Source organism: Astatotilapia calliptera, chromosome 13 (genome assembly GCF_964374335.1).
Source record: "Astatotilapia calliptera chromosome 13, fAstCal68.1, whole genome shotgun sequence".
NCBI lineage: Eukaryota > Metazoa > Chordata > Actinopteri > Cichliformes > Cichlidae > Astatotilapia > Astatotilapia calliptera.
In genome coordinates, this window is record NC_137434.1 from 28,036,612 (window position 1) to 28,043,648 (window position 7,037).

The window sequence follows — 7,037 nt, forward strand, 5'->3', positions numbered from 1 at the left end:
TGTATGACTGTGTACGTGACAAATAAAATTTGAATTTGAATTTGAATCCCCTGAACAAGAGCAATCCAGTCCTCCTTCAGAAAGTCACCTCGGTCTCCATGATCCTCCAGGTACCTGTTCACTTTAACCTGTATTCAGTAGAAATGATAACAATGATTAATAAATTACATGTCATGTATTTCACACACAAAAAGTATTATTGGAATGTTATGATATGATATTAATTGACATTAATTAAGTGACATTGTTACCAGTATTCTGATTGTATATTATTTTTTTAAGTGATAATGAGAAGTTATTGTGTTTTATGCTTTGGTGTGCACACATGTGCTGGCAGGGGTGCAGGAGAGAAAGGTGATGATGATTCTAAGGGCCCATGGTTAAGAGTCCATTAGTCATTATTACTTTGGAAATTAATAACTGATCACCATAAAATAATGTTTGCTTCACTGATAAACGTGATTGTTTGCTAGCATTTGTTTTGTTTTCTGTTTGTAAAGAAAGAACAAAATCCAGTCAGCCTCTGATCCTACCTCTCCCCTCCTTATTTCCTGATTTGGTTTGGTCCAGGTGCACGCACTTCTAGCTGACCCTGAGCGCTAGAAGTGTACCTCTGCAGGAGAAAGAGAAAATAGAATAGCTATATTCAAAGTCTGTGTGTCAAAAAAAGAAAAGTGAACCAGGTGGAAATTAAACTCATAGGAAGTCTCCATGAAAGACGTTAGCTTACTTCATTTCTAACAGAAAATAATGTTTTGTGGGGTTTTTTTGCCAACATGTAATCAATGCAGACAGACCCTTTCTCCCCCAATAATAATAATAATGATACATTACCATTATAATCCACACAGAGGATTTTTGGACGAGTGTGTATGTTCTGCATATATTTTGCACAATTCAGTAAGATAAATCATATTGAAACTTAAGTTCCACTAAGTCTTCTTAAAGTGACATATTTTAGTTGGCTATACCTCATTTTAAAAAAGGATATTCAAAGAAGTTATATTTGCCAGTACTTTAAATTATAAATAAAAGTGTTTAAGTTGGTGTTTTACACCATTTAAAAGTTAAAAATATTTGTAGTTGATGTACTAATCAATGTTCAGAAAAATATATGTAACAGATGGCTTGCACATCTCTAGACTATTGCAGGCCAAGAGATAAAAGTCCACAATTTGAGGTTGTGCAGGTGGAAATGGTCAGATGTATATCAACTAGGAAATTGTAATTTGCATCCTGCTAAGGAGGGTTGTGTTTTGGACTTGGATGAACTTTTACTTACTTTTTCTGCAGGATTTTGCAACTGCCCTTTTTTGCTTCTCCTTTGCTTATTTTTTCTGTCCGATTTAAAAATACAAAGTCTGTATGTGTGTTCACAAGTTAAAATTGTCTTTTCATCCTACAAGCTAATAAAAGTTTTATTAATCTTTGAAAATATTTGCTTTTTTTAACTGCTGTGGTTGAATTCTTTTGCCAAGTGTAGGCTGCACCTCAGCTGTGGAAGTTCTTCAAAAGAGAGTTAATGGGACTGAAGCTGAAAACACACCAGGACAAAAAAGCCAATGTGACAGTGACAGCTTAGAAATGGAGAGGAGAACAGTAAAAAACAGACAGGGTGTTGACTCTTCTTGTGGGACTGGTAAAAGATATTTAAACAGTTGCTAAATATTTGTTTTGTGTAGTTACAACACAACATATAACAGTAAAATGGGGAATTACATTGGGGTTATTTAGAGAATACAGAAATGAAAAGAGCATTTTTTAAATTTTTCAAAAATAAAGGTTTATTTATCTAAAACAAGGAATCCGTGGTGCTCCTGGACATTGGTAAACACAGACCCTCCTATCACATCTCTCTGCATGACTGAGACGCTCTTTGAGAATCTCTCTGGACAGGCAGATAAACTGTAAAATAAAAGTATCAAGGGCACTAAAAAGTTTTACCTTTTATAATTCAAATGTCTAGCTAAATAACTAGTGTCACTGATTTTTTGTTTTCTTTTAACCTATGTAGGTGTTTACATTTATGTGTTGGTTTGGGAAATGATTATATGATTTATACATTTTTGAGTAGCTTAATCTGTATTATGTATCTTAAAAGGATGTTAATTGTTTGTGCCATCTGTGTCCTGTCAGACAAATTTAATACTACAGTGTACCCTTCCTTTTAAAAGGAAATGAAGGGTACACAGAAACATACAAAATGGAAAAATTTTGTTTGATTGTGTGTTGCTTTTGTTTCTTCTTTTGTAACATTATGAGATTTTGTATTTAAACATACGTCAATAAAGATTTCAGACAAATGTAGTGGTTGCAGTACATCAGTATTTGTCTGTGAGATAGAGTAGTAGAGGTAAACTGAAGCATGGTATTTGAGTCAACTGAGCTAAACAGTTTGAATAAAGTAATATCAATCAATCAATCAATCATTTCCATCACTCATCATTGTTAATGACATAAATACAAAATATATTTCATTACATATAAAATATATTTCATATAGCCATCCATCCTTTTTCTTTCACCTATTCAGTGTGACTAATGACCTGGAGTCCATGTCAGCTGTCAGAGCTGTCTGTGATAGTGTATCACAGAAGAATATATAAATGTATAATTGGCCACTTTCTCTCTGACATTTTTTTTTCTTGTCAGGGTTTATTTGTGGAATTACTTGCCTTCTTAATGTGGTTGGGACCATCAGTTGTATTTTGCAGAAGTCAGGTTGGCACACAGCTGACAGCCCTATTTGACAACTGTTAGAATTCATGTTATGGTAAGAACCAATCAGGTAAGTAAAGAGAAACGACAGTCCACCATTACTTTAAGAACTGAAGGTCAGTCTGTCTGGAAAATCGCTAAAATTCTGAAAGTGTCCCCAAGTGAACTCACAAAAACCATCAAGTGCTACAAACTGGCTCACATGAGGACCGCCCCAGGAAAGGAAAAGCAAGAGTCACCCTGCTGAAGATAAAATCATCTGAGTAAAAAGCCTCAGAAATCCCAAGTTAACAGCACCTGATTAGATTAGAGATTAGAGCCCAGATAAATGCCAAACGGAGTTCCAGTAGTAGACACATCTCTACATCAACTGTTCAGAGGAGACTGCGCAAATCAGGCCTTTATGGTCAAATAGCTCCTAACAAACAAATCCCAATGAAGTGTTACGAACTTGCATGTCCATGTGTTTGTTTGTGCAGGTGTTGCGTCCTTTTATGTTAATTCAGCTGTGCCAGGGCCCTGCTCCGATTGGTGCGTGGATACACCGCCCCGATGTGACTGGTTCCAGCTGGAGGACCCGCCCATTAAAAGGAGGCTGGAGCGCTACAGCGGGAGAGGTCCTCGCGTGTCTCCTCATGACCCAGCAGTAGCCTATTCCTGTGGCAGCCGCTGGCTGCAGTGCGCTTGATAGTTGTGGAAGTGGAGTGGGTAGGGGTGAGCTGCCGTTTCTTTTGACCACCCGTTTTCTCCTGTTTTGAGTTAGTTAAGGAGGTCAGACTCTGTCTTTATGTTACTCTGTTTGTGTCGGGGGACCTAATCCTTGGGTTGGTTTCAGTCATTATGCAAATATACCCTTATAAGATTGGGGGATCCTGCAGTCAGCTGAGACTGAAGAAGTCACTTGGATGAGTGACGAAACGTTTCTCCCACTGACAACGCTACATCCAGATGAACAGAATCAACCTTTGGAGATTTACTTATCTGGATGCTTGAGAATGCATCAAGACAAACCATGAGCCTTTTTCATTGTTTTGCTTTCCTTGTTTGCCTACTTGTTTCAAGTAGGAAAGGCTTTGAGCTAACAGAGGAAAAAAAAATCTTTTCTTTAAGTACTTGGTTGTTTGGAGTTAACGTAACGTAATGTGTTGGCTAGCCTGCAATTACCTCGTTAACTCCGTTAGTCCAGTCCAATATCCTGTATCAAAGTCGTAATCCAGACAGGGTTGTACCAAAAGTTCCAACAATTTGAGTAGTCTTTGCTCCAGAAATTGATGGCCAAATTTCAAAAATCTACAGGACACGATCAAAACACAACTTTCAAACAAATGGCAAACAGGAAGTGACAAATGGCAAACAAATGGAGTTAGCGTGTGTTGTCATAGCTTGAATAATATGCTTTTGTTTCGTATGCTTTGGCACCCTCTTGTGGCCTCAGTTGGTACTTGGGAAGTTTGTTATGCCCAGCTAGTTTGCTTCAAGTGTGCAGTGGAGGTGAAACTTTTGCCCACGCATACCTGTAAGTTTCCGTTACGTATCATAATCTTACCTATTTAAATTGAGATGTATGTGTAATGTGAGTATACTGAGTAACTGTTTCAGCTGTGTGCCTATTACTCATTTGTATAGCTATTTGTGTGCTAGCAACTATATATTAGCATGTGTTTGCAAACTTGCTATGAGCAATAATGCTAGTTTACTAAAGTTGACGTTTATGTTTAAATTAGGCAACATTAAGATTTATGTTGTTGCTGGTTGTCATTAAAACTAAGTCTCAATTAGTACATTATGTGTGTTCACTGATTGAGAAGATAATTATCTGCTTTGTGCTTATTTAGTTTTACAAAAAGAGAAAGGAGAGATAAAGAAAATGGATAAAGGATACCATGTATATGAAACTCAAAGTAACATGGCATTGTAAACTGGAGATGCAAATCAAAGTAAAGAAGAATCTGAGTAAGCATTTTCTTCTCATTCTGTTCACTGTCTGTCAAACAGGATAATATAAGTCAAGCCCACGTCTAGTGAGGACAGAACACGTGGTCATTTTTCATACATGTATTATGAAACACACACTTACTTAGAACTACCAGTGAAATACAATAAAATTCATATTTAATTTTATTCCAATTTTGATTAAGTTCAGTTAAGTAAATGGAAAAAAATGTTTATATTAAATGACCATCTTGTTTTCAGTTACATTTACCAAGCATTTCAGTATTATCTACTCATTTTTTTCAGTTATATTTACTTATTTTTATGTTACTGTACCAATTACAATTATTCATTTCAAATTAATTTGTTTAAGCTTTAGTTATTCAATCGATCAAGTATATTTAAGAGATTTGACTGGTTTCCAATCTTCTCAATATTTTTGAGTATAAAAATATTGCATCAAAAATTTTAAGTAAATGTCAGCTTTAATTTTTAGAGTGTACCACCAAAACAAAGATTTTTAATAATGCAGGACTAAATATTTAAACCAGGTCACTGCCATCTGTCATGTCAATGCTATCACTGCTTCTGATTATTAGGACTAAGGCTTAGTGCACCCTTTGGTAGTCTGTCCTGTTGTAGTACATGATAAATTGTCAGAAACTGCAGCTGAAACAAACTTATATTTTTTTTGACTTGAGTGATTCGTGTGTTTCCTTGAGTTGTTTATTACACCCTCAGAACACACGGATACTAGAAGTGGAAGAAGGACATTTGAATATTGTAAAAACAAAACAAAATAGTGATTTGAATTAAATAAAGAGGAGTCTGAACCACTCATTTCCATGTTTCACTGGTGCTAGGACAAAGACAGACTAAGTAACTAAAGTCCTAATTTGAATCCTTGAGCTTAGTGGATTCCCATCACCATCTTGCTATCTTAATTCCAGACTTGAGAAGAATGCATCAGACTGTGAAATGAAATGCTGATTGATGTGAAACTTCAAGCACAGGAAGAGGGTTGGAGTCTTAATATGGATTTGAAATTCCACATCCACACAAGTGCTCTCAAATGGAAATCCTGACAAAACCAGTTGGTTATGTCAGGATTTCCATTTGAGAGCACCTGAAACCAGTCTTGGAGCAAATTTGGAATGAACGCCTTGACAGGTTATTGAAACTGTATTTCATCTTTCTTAGAACGTGTATGATGGTCGTTTGATCCGATAATCTAAATAGAGATGAGAATTCAGAGATTTGAAAAATCACATTTGTCAAATCTGATCCTCTTTTTAAAAGAGCAGTTTATTTGTACTTTTAATCTTTTGCCATATAATATATAACCATATAACAGAGCATTGCAAAAGGAGCAACTGATAAAGAGTCTAGAGTGCATAATTGAAAAAAAAAAACAAAAGACTTCATAAATATGTAAAATCTTAAAACTCTAATTCAGGCCACCTTCATCCTACAGTTCCCTCAACTTCTATCTTGTTGCAATCTTATACTCTCATAGGTCATGACAGACTTAAACTTATAGACTACATATTAAAGATTCCTTTTGACTATAACAGGGGCTGAAATTAAAACAAATTAACAAAATGATTAAATGAGATATGAACTGGCAACAGAGCAAAATGTTTACTGAGGTCATAGAGCCAAGGAGACCATGGACTTCACCACAGGACTTCATTTTACAATCATGAGTCGCCCCCTGCTGGTCATAAGAAGAATAGTGAACCGTCATTTTTGTCCCTCAGCCTTGAAAGGCTGATGGGGTATTGTCGCAGGAAGCATTGATATGCACTGATGTAGTACTAAGTTGTCACACTGTCAGCTAACCTGAATAGAAAGGTGTCTCAATTACTCTAAAAGTTGCACAGAAATATTTGCAGAGGCACAACAACACATATCTTGTAAAAGAATGTTTCTCAACATTAAATATGAAGTGAAACTACAAAGAGAAGAAGAGGGGCGTGTCTCAATATGGTTTACAAGAAAATCCAGCCAATTTTTTTCAAAGTGGAGAGCATCTAAAGAGCAGTGGAGTATATCTGGAATGGCTCAAAGGCCAAAAGGTTGGTGTATTTTCATTGACCAGTTTAAAAACAGTTGTTGAATTTCTTGCTAATAAAATTATAACAACTAGAGAAAAAAAATACTTAAGACTGCTTCTCTTCTACTGACCTCAGTATTAGACCCCATTACTGTATTTCATCTATCTTAACCATCTCACTGTACTACATTATTCCAATGGAGCACATTGCTCTCAGACTGTGGGCTTACTTTGTGCTTCCTAGAGTTTCCAAAAGCAAGAATCTTCATTTCTTCTGTGGAACCAGATTCCTTAGGTTTCCTTTTGATAAAATTTATAGTTACAGCTGAAT